The sequence below is a fragment of the Loxodonta africana genome, chromosome 2 (assembly GCF_030014295.1).
Source record: "Loxodonta africana isolate mLoxAfr1 chromosome 2, mLoxAfr1.hap2, whole genome shotgun sequence".
NCBI lineage: Eukaryota > Metazoa > Chordata > Mammalia > Proboscidea > Elephantidae > Loxodonta > Loxodonta africana.
Genome location: NC_087343.1, coordinates 53,104,871 through 53,122,738, shown reverse-complemented (window position 1 = coordinate 53,122,738; position 17,868 = coordinate 53,104,871). Strand labels below are relative to the sequence as shown.

General features: G+C 37.5%; 1 protein-coding gene and 1 long non-coding RNA gene across 5 annotated transcripts in view; both read right to left on the bottom strand.

Annotated features, from left to right (window-relative positions):
• Positions 1-17,868, bottom strand: part of PARP8 (poly(ADP-ribose) polymerase family member 8) — a 197,950-nt gene that overhangs the window by 118,981 nt on the left and 61,101 nt on the right. The window lies entirely within an intron of this gene.
• The window catches only part of LOC135228144 (uncharacterized), a 58,652-nt gene continuing 42,687 nt past the window's right edge, over positions 1,904-17,868 (bottom strand). The window contains exon 2 of the long non-coding RNA XR_010318474.1: positions 1,904-17,868. This exon is cut by the window's right edge and continues 33,166 nt beyond it. This is a non-coding gene — a long non-coding RNA (uncharacterized LOC135228144).

Here is a 17,868-nt window from a genome sequence, read left to right as displayed (position 1 = left end):
AAGTTCACAGCCAAGTAGGAGATTTATAAAAGAAAGAAAGATTTGGGGCTGGTGAGCAACTTGAAGCAGCAACATGGCACAGCTACAGAATAGCCACATATAGAGCAATCAAATTGGCAACTTTCTGAAAAAGAGGCATGGAAATACCATAGGAGTAGGTGGCACAGGAGTAAACAAACAGCTCAGGCTCTAAGGAATGCGTCTACAGTCATGATTTGAAGGAAATCTTGCACACATACATAGAATTGGAAACACTAATTTAGTATACTATCTATGTATTATTGCTTATAAACTAATGATGCAAACATTAGGAGTGCATTTTGAAATACAGAAACAGAGAAGAGCACACTGATTACATTCTAGGAAGACTGGCTCAATACCTAGAAGATCTTCTACTGCTATTGCATGTTAATTAACTCTAGTCACTAGCCCTAACACCAATGTCATATACTGTATGAACAATGTAAAATATCTGTCATGGAAAAAATCAATTAACAAATTATCCTTTAATCTATGTCAGTTAGCCTACTAATTTTGCTTTAATTAACAGCCATTATCAGCAGCAAATAGATAAAATTATGTTTGAATTTCACAGATATGCCTTGATGAATTCATGTTAGGGAGCAATATTTAGCCAACACTTTCTCAGATTAACAATGATGATTCAAATATAAGAACTTTATTTGAGCCCGTGTCTATAATATGTATCTTATTAAAACTGCAAATAAGTGAGTAATTCACTAGTTGTCTTTTCTTACTTCAGACATTAGCATTTGCCTCCAGCTATTCTAATAGACACATACACAAACATAAAAAATAATTAAATCCATTTCAGTGGTATTAAACTACTACTTCAGTCATAAAAGTTCAAAGACATTTTAACTGGTTATAATATAGAAAACAGTAAGTAAGACTATGACAAAACAGCCAAAATTGTAATAGGTATTATTTTTTGAAAAAAAAAACAACAAAAACCAAGTAACTTATGATTATAATAAAAACCCAAAAACCAAACCCGGTGCTGTCAAGTCGATTCCGACTCATAGCGACCCTGTAAGACAGAGTGGAACTGCCCCATAGAGTTTCCAAGCAGTGCCTGGTGGATTCAAACTGCAACCGTTTTTGGTTAGCAGCCGTAGCACTTAACCACTACACCACCAGGGTTTAGAGGGAAGAATTATCTTACATTTCACCTTGTCATGAGCAGCCCTTTCTGACTGACACAGTCGTGATCTTTATTCATCTACACATTGATATCAATTCATGTGGCTATAACTTCATTTACGAACTTCTGTTTACACTAAAAGATAACCAAGCTAATTTTTATTTTTCCCTTTGCTCTTCTGGCACATACAGTGTGTTATTTAAAAGGAAATAAATCACTTTGATTAGCTATAATTTATTTTCAATGCATAATTTTTTTTAATGAAAAGTTAGCAGTTGGCATGCTTAATAAGGTATGTAAAAGAAAAGAATCAATTTTCATACACACAATAAAATTTCACTGAGCTGTATTTGTTTGTTTGCTCCAAAAGCAGAAAGGAAAAGCATGTAATCTGAATAGACAACCATATTTTCAAGAATTTCTGCAGTTGATGGTGAAGAATATTTATAGGCATATGAACACAGAGATGGATGGTGGCCCAAAGAGAAGAATTTCTTCTGGAGGGTTTCAAAATCTCTATTTAAAATTCAAAAGGAAGACTAAATTTCCCATAAATGAGTTTTATGAAATATTTCAATGTAAAGGTTTTAAAAGTTTGACTAAGACATGGAAACTTTTTTAAAATTCCCCCTTCTGTCCTCTTAAAGATTTTTTTTTTTTTTTCTTAAAATTAAAACTTGCTTTGGGAACTCTGAAAATATTCCTCACTGACACATTTTTTTTCTTATGCTTTCCCTATTTTTCTCATTTGATTTTCTGAGTTTTTTTTTTTTTTTTTTTTAAATGCTTTCTTCAACAGCTTACTCCTTCCTCTGTTTGTAGGGTTACTATCTACCTACTCCAAGGGTAAAGGTTATTGATAGCCAAAAAAATAATAAATTTAATGAATCATAGTGTCTTAGAACTTTAAAGGGTTTCCTAACTGTGATGTCACCCGACAAGAGAGTAACAGAACCAGTGCAGACCCAGAACCAAAACTACCTGCAAGAAGTTAAATACGAATCAACCAAGAACTAGCAACCACTTCTTTTAGAAAAGAAAGGCCCCTTGGCATTTGATATGCAAACATTCAATCATATGAATATTGTAATCATCAAATAGTTGCCCTGAGAGGGCAACCATTTGATCTGGGAACTGAGAGAGAACAATCTATTCCTAGTGTAGGATACACCGACTGAACACTTGCCCAAGAGTACAAGACAGAGAAATTTAATGTCTCTATGTTGCTTCCTAAATCAGGACTTCACCCCAGCACTCTGAAGGGAGAGTTTTTAAAGCATCAGACTTCCAAATTTAAGTTTAAAACAAGCACTTGAGAACTAAATAACATTTTGTTTGTCTTGTTTTAGAGTCACCAACCATTAAAGGCATCCGAAGTTGATTCTGAAGAGAAAGGAATTTTTAGCTTACTGCCAATATTTGCTATTACCATACTTAGGAGACAAGAATACACTTTAGCATTCAACAGGTGAAACCACTGGGTAAGAATAACCCTTATCTCTAATCAGTTATCAGATAACTCTTGACTGCTACCACGCCACATTACAGACCTTACCAGTAAGCTGGCTATAAAACCAAAGCAAAACTCATTGCTGTCAAGTAGATTCCAACTCATAGGGACTCTATAGGACACAGCAGAACTGCCCCGTAGGGTTTCCGAGGCTATAAATCCTTATGGAAGCAGACTGCCACATCTTTCTCCCGAAGAGCAGCTGGTGGGTTCAAAGCACCGACCTATGGGTTAGCAGCCAAGCACTTTAACCACTGCATCACCAGGGCTTCAAGCTGGGTATAAAACAGTACAATTAACAAAGTTAATTATCTGCTACAGAAATATTCATGATTTAGAGTGAACTGAAATGACTTCTTGACGCTGGCCTGCCCCAAACATTCCTGGTGAACATACAACTTATGGAAACACTGGTGGCATTGTGGTTAAGTGCTACCGCTGCTAACCAAAAGAACGGCAGTTTGAATCCACCAGGCGCCCCTTGCGAACTCTATGGGGCAGCTCTACTCTGTCGTATAGGATCGCTATGAGTCGGAATCGACTCAACAGCAAGAGGCTTGGTTTGTTTGTTTTTTTAATACAACTTCTATCACTTTTCAAGGATAAGAAATGTCTTGGATAATATCAGATGCACTGAATATTTTAAGCACATAAAACATGCATGCCCAGAAAATATGGCAAAACTATCTCAGGCAGAGGTGATGCTCTGGGTTCACCAAATTCCATTTCCATTTCCTGCTGAACACACAGATGGATTCCATGGTTGCAAGAGGGCTGATTCCACAGAAGCATATACTATCTAGCATTTTGGTCTAATTCTCTTATTAGGGTAGATAAATACTATAATAGTCCAGATTTCAGTAGCTTAACACAATGGAGGTTTACTTCTCATCCATTTTCACAGTCTGTGGGGGGGAAGGGGAGATTCTGCTCCACACGGTCATTGAACGACCCAGACTTCTTCACTCTTGAGTCCAACCATCTGACAAGGACACTGCTGTGTCCAACCATCACATGGTCAGGATACAGAACACAGAAGTCAAGCAGAATGGTTTCACAGGCCAAGCCCAGAAATGGCATACATCATTTCCATCCACATTCCACATTCCATTTCTTGAAACCAAGGTGCATGACGGAGCCTAACAGCCAGAGAGGCTGGGAAAATGCAGTCTAGCTGTGTGTCAGGGGCAAAAGGGATTTGATGAACACGTAGAAGCCTGTATCACTACATCTTTTAACATTATTGATACATTTGGCTTACTGCAAAATCTAATTTTAAAACTCTTTCATTAACTATTGTTGTTGTTAGTTGCCTTGAAATGGATTCTGAGTCGTGGTGGCCTCATGTGTGCAGAGTAGAAATGCTCTGTAGGGTTTTCAAGGCTGTGGCCTTTTAGAAGCAAATGTATCAACCTTTTGACTACTAGTCGATCACTTAACCTTCTGCAACACTCAGGGACTTGAGCTTTCAACGATAGTGCCATTTATTATAAATTAATGGCAGTGGCAGAGGAAAGCAAATACAGGTAATTTTAAAGTCAATTTCAATAACCCCCAAAATTCTTTCTCAAAAACAACTGTTTAGTACAGCTGTCCTTCACTGTTTAGATATTACACTAAGAAAACCATAGCATATTTTAATTAGACACAAAGAAAAAGGGAGCAGCTTGGGCATGAAAAATCAAATCTGATTCATCTGCCCAGTCACATTTCTTAATACTATTACAAAGCTACACGATCCAGATACGCAGAGAACATAAACTACATTAAAAAAAAAAAAAAAAAGTAGGTTAGATGAACTGTCTGGGGAAAAAAAAAATAAACATCAGAAGAATCTTACCAAGTTTTATCATTACATTTTTATACAAAGGCCTGATTTCATACCAACCAACAGGAACTTTTTTTTTCCCCCACTAATAAGAAAACATTTCCATTAATTCATTTACCCTTTCTTGCTCAATAGGACACGACCGTCTTCAAAAAAAAAGCTAAACAATTATAGGAGGAGACAGGTTCAGCAACAGAATATTACAATCTCCTTCCAATACTACTACTTATTATTCCAACTATGTTCCATCCATCTGAACTAAACATTCACGTACAAGACAGTGTACATGACAATACAACTGAATATTTAAAAAGTCACACCTGACTTGCAATTAAGGAAAAAAAAAGGGTGGATCCATTGAATTGGATTTTCTCTCTCAAGTAGTTCCAAAAATTACTGAATGCATGAACTGTAACAGAAGTCACAATTCATATTTCCTAAATACCTGACCAATTTTCATATTCCAATAAACCACCTATCAGGGTATAATCACACTGCAAAGCTAACTCTGCCTTTGTACAAAAGCCTTAGTATTTCCTGTATCCATTGGTGTTTCCATGACCTGTTTTCTGAAACAAAGGCGCCTACCCACTGCAGCAAGCTATCAAAAACTCTAAACTAAGACAGACTTCCCTTAAAAGGTATGATGCTGCCATTGGAAAATTTCTATACACTGGGGTGGTGTTGCTTGATGCTCTTTAGGCGGTTCCCACTCATAGTGACCCTATGTACAACAGAAAGAAAAACTGCCTGGTCCTGCGCCATCTTCACAACTGTTGTTATGCTTGAGCCCATTGTTGCAACCACTGTGTCAATCCATCTCATTCAGGGTCTTCCTCTTTTTCACTGACCCTCTCTTCTACCAAACATGATATCCTTCTCCAGGGACTGGTCCCTCCTGAAAACATGTCCAAAGTATGTGAGGATGAAGTCTTACCATCCTCACTTCTCAGGAGCGCTTCTAAGGAACACTGAGGCTGTACTTCTTCCAGACGGATTTGTTCATTCTTCTGGCAGCCCATGGTATATTCAATATTCTTCACCAACACCATAATTTAAAGGCATCGATTCTACTTCAGTCTTCCTTATTCACTGTCAAGCTTTCGCATACACATGTGATAAGTGATCATACCAGACCTAAAAAACCTACATGAAAGTGTAAAAACTTCATTCTCATTTAAGCCATGTTATTATGGGGTTTTTGTTTTTGTTTGTTTGTTAATTACAGCCAAATTGCTGTGTGAAAGGAACTGGACCTTGAGGAGCTGAGGCAAGAATACACAAAAAGGGATAGTAAGGACCTAGATCCCTACTGACTGCAACCTCCTGCCTGGGTTGGACCCTGACAGTGATAAATGAAGTGTATCTTATCATGCAAACAGGGCAAAGTACACATTTGGACCGACATGGAAGATTTCTGAAGCTATCATTTTGGAAAGGTTCTCCACTAATAAAAATTAATATATTCTATTGCTGTTTTTTTTATTGGTGACATTAATAACAAGGACAGAAATAGGTCAGATATTTTCAAATAATTTTGCCACAGGAACTTGTAGTTTATAACAGTTACATCTGACAAGACACCACAGTGTTGTTAAGTCTCTTAGAAGTTCATTTACCTGCCTGAAACTCATCTAGAGTAGACCTGGCTTGTCATGATGAAAAGCATTTCTAAACATGCATTGCATGTTTTTGTTTCCAAGGGATATTCTTTCTCTGGACAAGCTGTGAAAATATTATTTCTTTTTATCAGTTCCTTGTTTATTCTTCTTCAACTACTAAGTTTCTGAGAGGAAAGGGCACAAATTTTAATATGGGCCCTGGTGGTGCAAACGGTTAAGTGCTCGACTCCTAACTGAAAGTCTGTTGGTTCAAACTACACAACTTCATGGCAGAAAGACCTGGAAATCTGCTTTCTTAAAGATTACAACCAAAAAAGAAGATTACAGCCGAGAAAACCCTATTAGATAGTTTTAATGTCACATGGGGTCACCATGAGTCGGAATCAACTAGACAGCACCTAACAACCACCACCATAGCCAAATTCCTATTGGCACACTTTCAGAGAAAAAAAAAAAATATATATATATATATACACACATATATATAAGCTTTCTTCAGAGTTTTAGAAGCATTTTCTTTTTTTTTTTTTCAGTAAATTATATTTTCATCAAGAAGACATTAAGGAAAATTGCTCCTTCGAGGGAAAGAAGTAATAAGCTCAATTTACCCATATCACTTTGAAAATTTGGTATGCAATGACTAACTAGATTTTATCAAAATTTTTACCGAATGTCAAATTCCTAGAATTTAATATGAATTTGTAATTGGTCACAATTGCATAATTAATTAAAGATTATAGTCTCACTGTCAGCAACTTCACTTGTGAAATTAGTCTCTTTGTCATCATCAAATTCTCCCTATCTTTTGAATCCTTTCCATCAGCATCCAAACAGCTGGTGTAATATATATATTGAACTTTTTCAAGCTACCATCCTATTTCTGTTCTACTTCCTAAGAGTATTTCTTGAAAGAATTGCCCATAGTCATTATTTCCCCTTTTGTAGCTCCCATTTTGTCTTCAAACCAATCAAATTGCGCTTCGATCTTATTGAGATAAGAATCTACATATTCCCAAATCCAATGGCCACTTCTCTCTTTATGATTAACCTCTCAAAAGCACTGGACAGTTAACAACTTCCCCTTTCTGAACCATTTTATTTTCTTGGCTTCTATAAGCAAATGTCTTAGGCTGAGCTCTCTGGAGCAGCAAAACCAGTGAAGTACATATATAGATAGATAGCTAGATCTCAAGGAAACGGCTCTCGTAGTTGTGGAGGCTAGCAAGCTCCAAATCTGAGGGTCAGGTGTCAGTGTGGAGGCTTCTCTTGACTCATGTGGTTGCAAGGCTGACAAACCCAAAATCTGCAGGTCAGGCAGCAGCTGCTGGCTCACATCCCAAGAACCAGACAGACATCAGAGGATGTCGAGTCAGGGGCAGGATCGAGAGACAGCAAGTTTTGCCAGAACATCCACATATATTGGATGCAAGCACATCCCCAAGGAAACTTCCTTTTCAACTGATTGGCTGCTTAAATCAGACACAAAATGGGGGATGATTACATCATATATGCCAAACCACTGACAATCATGGTCTAGCCAAGTTGACATGTAACCTTAACTATCACAGTCCACTCTTGTCAACTTGACCCCTGTATGCATCTCCTTAAACCATACATAATCTGTAAATAAAGACAATTATAAAATCATACTTGCACCTAACGTAATACAACTAACATGCATAAAACTGAAAACACACTAGCATGACTGACATATTTTATAATAAGTACTGGAATAAGGGAGGGGAGAAAACAAAGATATTTGCTATATATATGTACATACATACACATGGAAACCCTTGGTGGCATAGTGATTAAGCGCTACGGCTGCTAACCAAAAGGTGGGCAGTTTGAATCCATCAGGTGCTCCTTGGAAACTCCATTGGGCAGTCCTACTCTGTCCTATAGGGTTGCTAAGAGTTGGAATTGACTTGACTGCAATGGGTTTGGTTTTCAAGTACACACACACACACACTCCTCACTTAACAACATGGTCAGGTTCCAAAGACCAGGTCATTAAGCAAAAATCAGTATTATGCCAAGTACTCTTGACTTCCTGGCCCCAGCACTCCCTGCCTCCCCAATGCCAGCCCTCCCTCTTGTACCTGCAGCACTCAAAGGCTTGCCCTTGCTCTGCTCACTGGCATGCTACAGACTGCTAGAGCTTGGGCTCCATGATGCACAAGGTGTGGCAAGCTGGGCACCACAAGCGACTGCCCATGCCCTGCTCCTAGCAACCACTGGCCTATGCCTGTGTGCCTGCGTGAGAAGCAAGCCCAGAGTGGAGGGTGGGACGTGCCCAGAGAGAGCCAGGAGGAGGGAGCAGAGGCACAAGCTGGGAGGAGCTGAAGTGTTGGGCACCCGTGTCCAGGCTAGGTTTAAATACCCAGGGGAGGGTGCTACTCCTCCACACACCCTGGACCAGCTGCATGCTGCTACAGTGTGCAGGTCAGTGAGGTCGTTAATGCACAAAATAGTCAAATAGCAGATTTTTTACTATTGTCGTAAATACGAAACGTTGGATAATGAGATGGCCGAGAGTGAGGTATAGGTGTGTATACATATACATGCGTATCTTTAAAAAAAAACAAAAACCCCACTGCTGTTGAGCTTATTCCGACTTGCACACACACACACACGTATAACAAAGAAGAAATACTCAGAACAATTGCAACTAGTCACATGGTTGTAAATGGTATTAAGAACTACCTTCTTCCACCACCCATTCTGTATTTCCCTTGCCCTCAGCAAGCACTTCAGCTGGTCGTGGTTCTTTGCCCTGTGGGGTTACTCAAACCTTCATTCCTGAAGGGTCTGGGCCATTAGTAGTCACGTCAGAATTGGATTGGTATGGTTTATCCACTGACTTTAATCACTGGGCACGGTAGTACTAAGAGATATCCTAAAGAACCTCCTATATTTCAGGCATGCTCTTCTTTACCTCCATTATGTGGTATCAATCCGATTTCCCCTTGGTAATCAGGATCAATCACACCAGCTAGTATGGTAACTCCCTTCTTTGCCTGTTGTTCCAGAGGCATAAGGAGCCCCAAGTAGCCAGGTAGCATTATTAACTTCCGGTTCAACGTAATCAGTGTTGTATCTCCTCTTAGGTACATTCCTCCTGTTGGAACTAAGACTTCTAGACTCATAGGATTGCAGGGGCAGGAAGAAAAATTTTGCAAGTGGGTCACTAGTGAGTGAAGCCAATTTCATTTTCAGCCCTTGATTCCTGGACCCATGAATCCTGCTATGGGAGAAAGAGCACCATATGTTGGATGCTGGTTTACATACAACCGCTGTGAGAACACTGCCCCAACCCTGTGAGGTACTGCCATGTAACTGGCACTGTAATTTTGTCTTTAGAATTATCATTCCATTGTTCTATCAAGCCAGCTCCTTCAAGATGATGGGGAACATGGGAAAACCAGTGAATTCCATGACCATGGGCCCACTGCCACACTTCATTTGCGATGAAGTGAGTTCACTGCTGCACAGCAATGCTGTGTGGTACACCATGACAATGAATAAAGCATTCTGTCAGTCCACGAATGGTAGCTTTGGCAGAAGCATTGCATTCAGGGAAGGCAAATCTGCATCCAGTGTGTCTATCCCAGTTAAGAAAAATACACTGTCCCAGCCATCCTGTCTCTCAGTTTCCATGCATATGGTGCCAGCTCTCCATTTCTGAATCCATCTTCTTGCTTGCCCTTTAAATTATGGGGGTGTTCCAGGGCTCAGTCCTGGGATCCCTTCTTTGCTCTATCTGCCATCATCCAATTAATTCCAAATCTATCCTTCCTACCCTGTCCTTACCCTTAAACTCCAGACTAGAAATCTAACATTTTATTTGACCTAACTGTTGACTGATATCTCATTCTCTACCTAAACCTGGTCTTCTCCAGACTTCCCTATCTTTGTTGTTGAGAACTGCCTTTGGGTAAGCTCTGACTCATGGCAACCCCATGTACCACAGAATAAAACATTGCCCCATCCAAATAATCCATTGTATAGAGAAGCCAGAGTGATCTACTTACAAATTTCATAATTTACTACATATTTACAAATTATGTAACTTCCCTGCTTAAAATCTTCCAATTGCCTCCCTTATAATTAGAATTCGAATTTCTTAAAATGCCCTATATGTCTTTCTCCTGCCCAACTTGCTTTGTTCACTGCTAACACCTTACTTCCCCCTACTTTCTATTAACAGTCCTTATACCAAAATATCTTTCTTCTCCTCCTCACTTTCTTTACTCCTATACTTATCTTACCGATAACATCTTAATATACAATAATGTTTGCCTCTTTAGCTTTTCCCTGACCTGTGAGCACCCTGAGGGTGAGACTTCATCTTCCTATATTTAGGATGTCCTATAGAGCTTGGTCCTCAGTGTTTTTTGAATGAGTGAAGAAATAATGAACAATAATTCAAAAACCTGACAGACTGTATCAGCAAGAATCTTTATTGACTATATCATTTTGCACATTTCTTGCAATAAAATATTGCATGACATTAGCATAAAATGAATATGGAACTGAATACACATTCCTGTTTATTTTGCGTCTATAATCAACAGAAGAGTAACCAAAGCATCAGAAACACAAACAATTCATTTTGTCATTTTATAGATGGTTCACAAAACAGTACCTGTTTACTCTAGAGAAATAGAATACCTTCCTGAATTTCTTCCCTAAAATGTCAAATATCTACTTTTATATGAATAACTGTGGGAAAAGTCTACAAAATGGTAATCAATAACCAAAGGTCAGCACGCTCTGTGTGTTCTTACTATTTTGGACATAAGATAATTTAGTTTCTGCCATTCCACTTTATAATCTTTCTCAAACCATCCTGAATAAAATGAAGATTAATGAAGGTATTCCTCCTAAAATTGATAAAGAAGGAAATCATATTGTACCATAAATATTTTGTCAGGGCTGGCAAGAAGTGATGAGATCCTTTGGGAAGTAGGTAAATCAATTCTGCAGAAAAATCCTTTAGCATTTGTTTCTCTGAAGGTTTATCCTTATCACAGTAATGCTATAAAAATAACTTGGTTTACTCCACTGGTTTAAAATCAAAGGTAGAGTTAACAAGTGTTAAAAATCACTATAGAAAGTGGAAATAAAAGGTAAAGCAGGGGTGTGTTTCACCAAGGATGCTTTTTGCTGCAACTGTTAAAAACCCAAACTGAAATGACTTTAAAAATAAAGACACTGAAGTGCAGAAATTGTTGTGTTGGGAAGGGGAGAGAGGAATGCTCCACGATTGTTTAATTCAGTAGCTCAACCATGTCATCAAGGACCCAAATTCTCTCCCTTTTTTTTCCCCCCCATCTTTCTTAGATGCCAGTTTCGCCTTTGGGTTATCTTCCTGTGTGGCTACAAGCTGGTTGCTGAGGTTGCAAGCATTATAACCAGACATAAGAATTTCTAAAGGACAAGAGGCTTCCTATATGTTTCCTTCTTAAGAGCATGGGGGTCAGTCCCAGATGCCTCACAGCAGACTCCTCACGTTTCAGTGGCCAGATGTGGGTCCCATAACCAGCTCTGAGCCAATCAAGGTGGGGGGAGGAAGGGGAAGGTACGTAAGAGATACTTTTACCTTGCCATTTTCACTAAGGAGTGATTTCTTGAACAATACTGTTTTTCTCTGTGCGTGAAAAAAGGCAGGAATGGATACCTGATAGACAACAATGTCTGAAATGCGGGTAAGGTGGGATGTCAAAAGAGTTAGCTCTACAATTGGCCAAATGACCAAGATTTGCAGAGGTAAGATGAGAGAGGAAAGGTTCATAATAACATAGCTGTATTTAGCAGAGGACGATTAAGATGTCGTTTTACAGATGATAAGTAACAATTCACTTTCTAAAAGGTACCTTTGTAAATTTATGCTGAGGCTAGGAAATTCAGATATATATTTGAATGTACACACACATAGTCTGTGGAGGGGGTTGGGGAAAAGAGAGAGAAAGATAAGGCTAGGTAAATCATTTACACCACCAAACCGAACCAAACCTGTTGCCATCAAGTCGATTCTGACTCATAGCAACCCTATAAACCAGAACCTATTAAAAACCAAAACCAAACCCATGGCTGACGAGTCGATTCCAACTCAGAGCGACACTACAGGACAGAGCAGAGCTGCCCCGTAGAGCTTCCAAGGCTGTACATCTTTACAGAAGCAGACTGCCACATCTTCCTCCCGCAGAGCAGCTGGTTCATACCGCCAACCTTTTGGTTAGCAGCCAAGCACTTAACTACTGAGCGACCAGGGCTCCTAGATCCTATTAGATATAATTAATTTTAATCACATATGTAGACTGCAGACATGGCAACAAAACTGAGTTCTTTTTGAAAAGTCAATAGCAGAGTTACATTGCTAAATCTGTCGCACTTAAATATTGAAATTTTCCAAAAGGAGAATGAATTCCAAGAAAAATTTGAACACAGAAAGGAGCACAAAAAGGCAAGCTGTTCCTTATCTTTCTCTGAAAACTTTCCCACCAAAACAAAAGAATAGACCAGAAATGAGGATCAGCAGGACCCAGTGAAATCCAGGTACTCTTATAAAATACCTCTTTGGTATTTTATACGAGTATGAAATCCATTCTAATCTCTGGTTCTTCTGACTCAAAGATTTTCTTTTCAATACAATATAAATGAGAAAGATTACTTCTCTATTACTACTGATGACAAAGTTCTAAAGGAACAGCAACCACTGCACCATAAATCATCTCAAACACAGATAAAAGCCAGTAGAAGAGAGAAACCTAGCAAAGAAACCTGCAATTTCCAAAAATTCTATTTCTACTGCAGGCTGAGCCAGGCATGCAAATGAATCTCCCTGTGCTAACAGTAGCAGAAATGTGCCTATAATTAATGAGCTGGTGGAGGGCTTTCATTTTAGCACCTTTAAATAACTGAAAAAGGAGTATTTCAGGAGAGTAATGATGTATAATGAAATAAAAACATAATAATTAACCCCAGAAAAGTATTAATAGGAATTTTCTCTCTGTCATTTTTTTTCTGGCCAAAATCTAAACAAAGCTTTTCTCTACTGAAGGGTCACTAAGTACATTTCACAATCATCACTGAATATATATTCTCATTCTCTCTGTCTCTCACTCTCTCTAGCAGAATGTAGTCTTATGATCTCTCTCCCATTGGGATACCTTCCAAAGGGTAAGCCTGAACAGCATTCAAATAATTGTAATCAGATTTTTAAAGGTTATTTTTAATGACTTAAGAATTTTAATCAACCCTTCATAAATTTAATCAAACCTTCATAATTTGCCATACAGCTTTTGAGAAAAAGATCACATATTCTTAGCAGCTGTCAGTCCATTCAGTTCTTACAATTAAATAAGAAAATCTAAATTTAAAACACCTACAAAATGCAGAAACACCTCAGGAAGATCAAATGATCAACAACTGTAATTTCCATGTATCACACAAAAGTTTCTTTCCTACGAGGTCTGGGCCTTGAGAGATAAACTATTGATTGATCACATACTTATATTCATTGAATGATGAATTATGTTTGCCGTCTAAAGAACTATGCTTATGTTATATACATATAAACAACAATTTACACTGAGGCGTGTCTGACAAGTATCTGATTTAGTAAATCAATGATCTTACAAACGTGCATAAAAATATTTTACATCACTTTACAAAGAACATATCGATTTAATGAAGTACATAAATATATGCAAATCTGACAGTGAGACAAGACGGCCCAATAAAAAAAGAAGCTATATAGATTTTTGTATAAATTATGAAACCCCTGAGTAGTGATTTCGTAAGCAAGATATATATGTATCAGTATATGAAAATTGCAGAAATCAATCACTGTATGTTAGGATCCTAATGGACTACTAAAATCTGCATTACGTAATGCTCAGATTAACAGGTTTATTTAAATAATAGCACTCTGAAAACATACAGTATTTGACAAAAGGAAAATTGCTTGTACTGTTCCTGCTGTTCCACTTCTCTCCTCCTCCTCTTCCTCATTCTTATTCTATTATTTGAACCTATTGTGGGTACACTTCCAAGCATTACCTTATTTGTCTGTGTGTGTATGTGTGCGTGTGGTGCACACATGTATTACTGCAAGTTATTATTGCTATTTAATGTTAGAAAAATATGTAATTACCCAAGATCATGAAAAGCCTGTATTCAAACGGAAACTTTTGGACTCTAAAAACCCTGATCTTAACCACTAAAATTATTAAGTAGACTTGCTTCTGACATTAATCATCACAAGTAGTTTACAATTAAAGAGCCCCAGGTATAGTCATATAGGATGAGAATTAAACGATTGTGCATGTAGAAGGAAAGAAAATTGGTAATAAAGAAACTATGACATATAAGCAAAGTGAAAACTCAAACCAAGTGAGAAGTTTTGCACCCCATAAAATCCATTTTCCAAAATATATAAAGAACTCCTAAAATCATTAGGAAAAATATTAAAAACGTAATGAAATATATGCAAAAAAAGGAAACTAAAATTCACAGAAGTAACATTCCAAACTTTTGATAAACATAAAAATGCTCAAAAAAAAAAAAAGCTCATTAATAATCAGTTTAGGCAAATTAAAATAACAATGGTATGATTTAATACAATAATATTGATACAAATTAACAATGTTATTCACAAGAATGGGGAAAATGGTGATTTTCATACATTTGTGCCTGGAGTATAAATTGATACAACCACTTTACGGAGCAATTGTTGAGCGTATACCCCTATTTTAATCCAACAATGCCACTTTTAAAATTTACCCTAGAAAGAATCCAGCACAAGTATACAACCCACTACCCTCAAGTGGACAGCAACTCATAGCAACCCTACAAAATAGCAACCCTACAGGACCTGGTAAATCTGCCCCACAGAGTTTCCAAACTGTAATCCTTAAGGATGCAAACTACCCCATCTTTCTCCCTCAGAGCAGCTGGTGGGTTAGAACCGCCTTTGGTTAGCAGCCAAGCGCTTAACCACTGCGCCACTAGGCTCCTTACAAGTACTCAGGAATTGTACAATGATGTTCACTGAAAGACTGTGCAAAATAATTAAAAAGTGGAAATTTCCTAACCATCCCTCAGTATAGGAATGAGTACATAAATTGTAGTTTGTTCACACAATAAAAAATGAACCCATTAAACTGAATGAACTAGATCGACGTTTGTCTATAGGCAAATCTCAAATAGCAAAAATGCAATTTACAATGAGATATATATGCTGCAAAACCATACATGTATGAAACATGTGTAATGAAAGTATAAAAATATACTTGTAAATGATCTTCAACAACTACAGAACAGTGATTACCTCTGGAAAGAAATGAAGAGCTTTAGCTGTATCTGTAACATTTTATTTCTTTTGAAAAAAAGTTATCTAAAACAAATGTGGAAAGAGTGTTGATATCTACTTAATCTTAGAGATAAGATTATTATGTTCACTAATTATTTTTCTGTGACTTGGTTATAACATAAGAGAGACATGGTTAGAAAATAACAGAACACGTACCTAGACCAACTTGAAACAATATAGTAGTGGAAACAGGATGATGCCACTACAGTGACATGAACTGCAGGTAATTCAAAGATTTAAAAGTAGATACATACCATGTGTTATGGAAAAGAGGTGTTTCTGGTATGCTGTGCTCAAAATATAGGGTCTTCATTTTGAATATAATGATTCATTACTAATTTTATTCCAATTCCATACTCTTCTTTGAATAGAGCTAGTATCATTAGAGAATTATTTTACATAGATGCAATGAAGACACGGCAATGTGAATAATGAGAATCTGTTTCAGTAAATGTAGATATTATTAGAGTCAACGGTCTTGAATTAATAAGGATTCTAAATCTAAACTAAAATTCAAAATTTTAAAGGATAAAAATACTCTGGTCCACACCACAAACAAGTATACCCTGAACATATATCAATACATATAAAACTTAAATTCAAGAAATCTTAAAAATTTAGACATTCCAAAAGTATCTGTCTAACCTAATCTCTTATCACTTTCCTCTTGGTCCTTTTCTCAGGACAAAATGAAGTACTTATATTATCTCAAAGAGGCCACATCTTCAGTTCTCAGTGCCACTACATACGGTTTTCACTTTCCTTCAAAAATCTTTATCTAATCCTCCTGATCAAAGACTGCCCAGTGCTAAAGAGCATTTTGGCTGTACTTCTTCCAAAGCAGATTTGAAAAGACCATGACTTGCGTCAAGGGCACCTTAAATATCAAAGTGACATCTTTGCTTTTAAAGATTTTAAAGAGGTCTTTTTACGAGATTTGCCCAATGCAAATCTGTTCTCTTGACTGCTGCTTCCCTGGCCCCTGACTGCTGACCAAGTAAAACGAAACACTGACAACTAATACAGAATTTTTTTACATTTATCATGATGTTGCATTGGTCCAGTTGTGAGGATTTTTATCTTCTTTATGTTGAGGTGTAATCCATACTGAAGGCTACGTGTAGTCTTTGATCGTCATCAGTAAATGCTGCAAGCCTTCTTCACTTTCAGTAAGCAAGGCTGTGTCATCCACATATTGCAGGTTGTTCATGCATCTTCCTCCAATCCTGATGACACATTCTTCTTCATATAGTCCAGCTTCTCTGATTATTTGCTAAGCATACAGACTGAATAAGTCTAGTGAAAGGATATAACCTTGTACTTCAATTTTAAACTACAGAGTATCCCATTGTTCTGTTTGAATGACTGCCTCTTGGTTTTTGTATAGGTTCGACATGAGCACATTTAAGTGTTCTGCAACTCCCACTCTTTGCAATGTTATCTATAATTTGTTATTATTCAGAGAGTCAAATGCCTTTGCATAGTCAATGAAACACAGTTAAACAATTTTCTGGTATTCTCTGCAATCCACATGACATCAGCATGATATCCCTTGTTCCATGTCCTCTTCTGAATCTGGCTTGAATTTCTGGCAGTTCCCTGTCCATGTACTGTTGCAGCCAATTTAATTATCTTCAGCAAAATTTTGCTTGCATGCGATAATAGCTAATTGGAACATGGAATCAATCAAGGATGAATCAAGGAAAATTCAAAGTGGTCAAAAATGAAGAAATCCAAAGAATGAAGAAATGCCAAAGGTGAAGAAATCAAATACTTTTACTTACCAACTTCCACCGTCTGAAATTGATCAAACATTAAATCAAGATGCAGTGATAATTACTGGTGACTGGGATGCGAAGTTTGAAAAGAAGAAAGATTAGCAGTTGGAAAATATGGCCTTGAGGATAGAAACAACACAGGAGATTACATGGTAGAATTCTGCAAGACCAATGACTTATTCATCAGAAATACCTTTTTTCAACAACATAAACAAGGACTATACACATGGACCTCACTGGATGGGTTACGTAAGAATCAAATCAACTACATCTGTGGAAAGAGACTATGAAGAAGCTCAATATCAGTCACAGCAAGTTCAGAGGCCAACCTCAGAACAGACCACCAATTGTTCATATGCAAGTTCAAAGTATGACCCTGAATATATCCCATCTGAATTTAGAGGCTGTCTCAAGAATAGATTTGAAGCACTGAACACTATTAACCGAAGACCAGGAGAGTTGTGGGATGACATCAAGGACATCTACATGAAGTGAGAGGTCATTAAAAAGACAGGAAAGAAAGAAAAGACCAAAATGGATTTCAGAAGAGACTGAAACTTGCTCTTGAATGTAGAGTAGCTAAAGC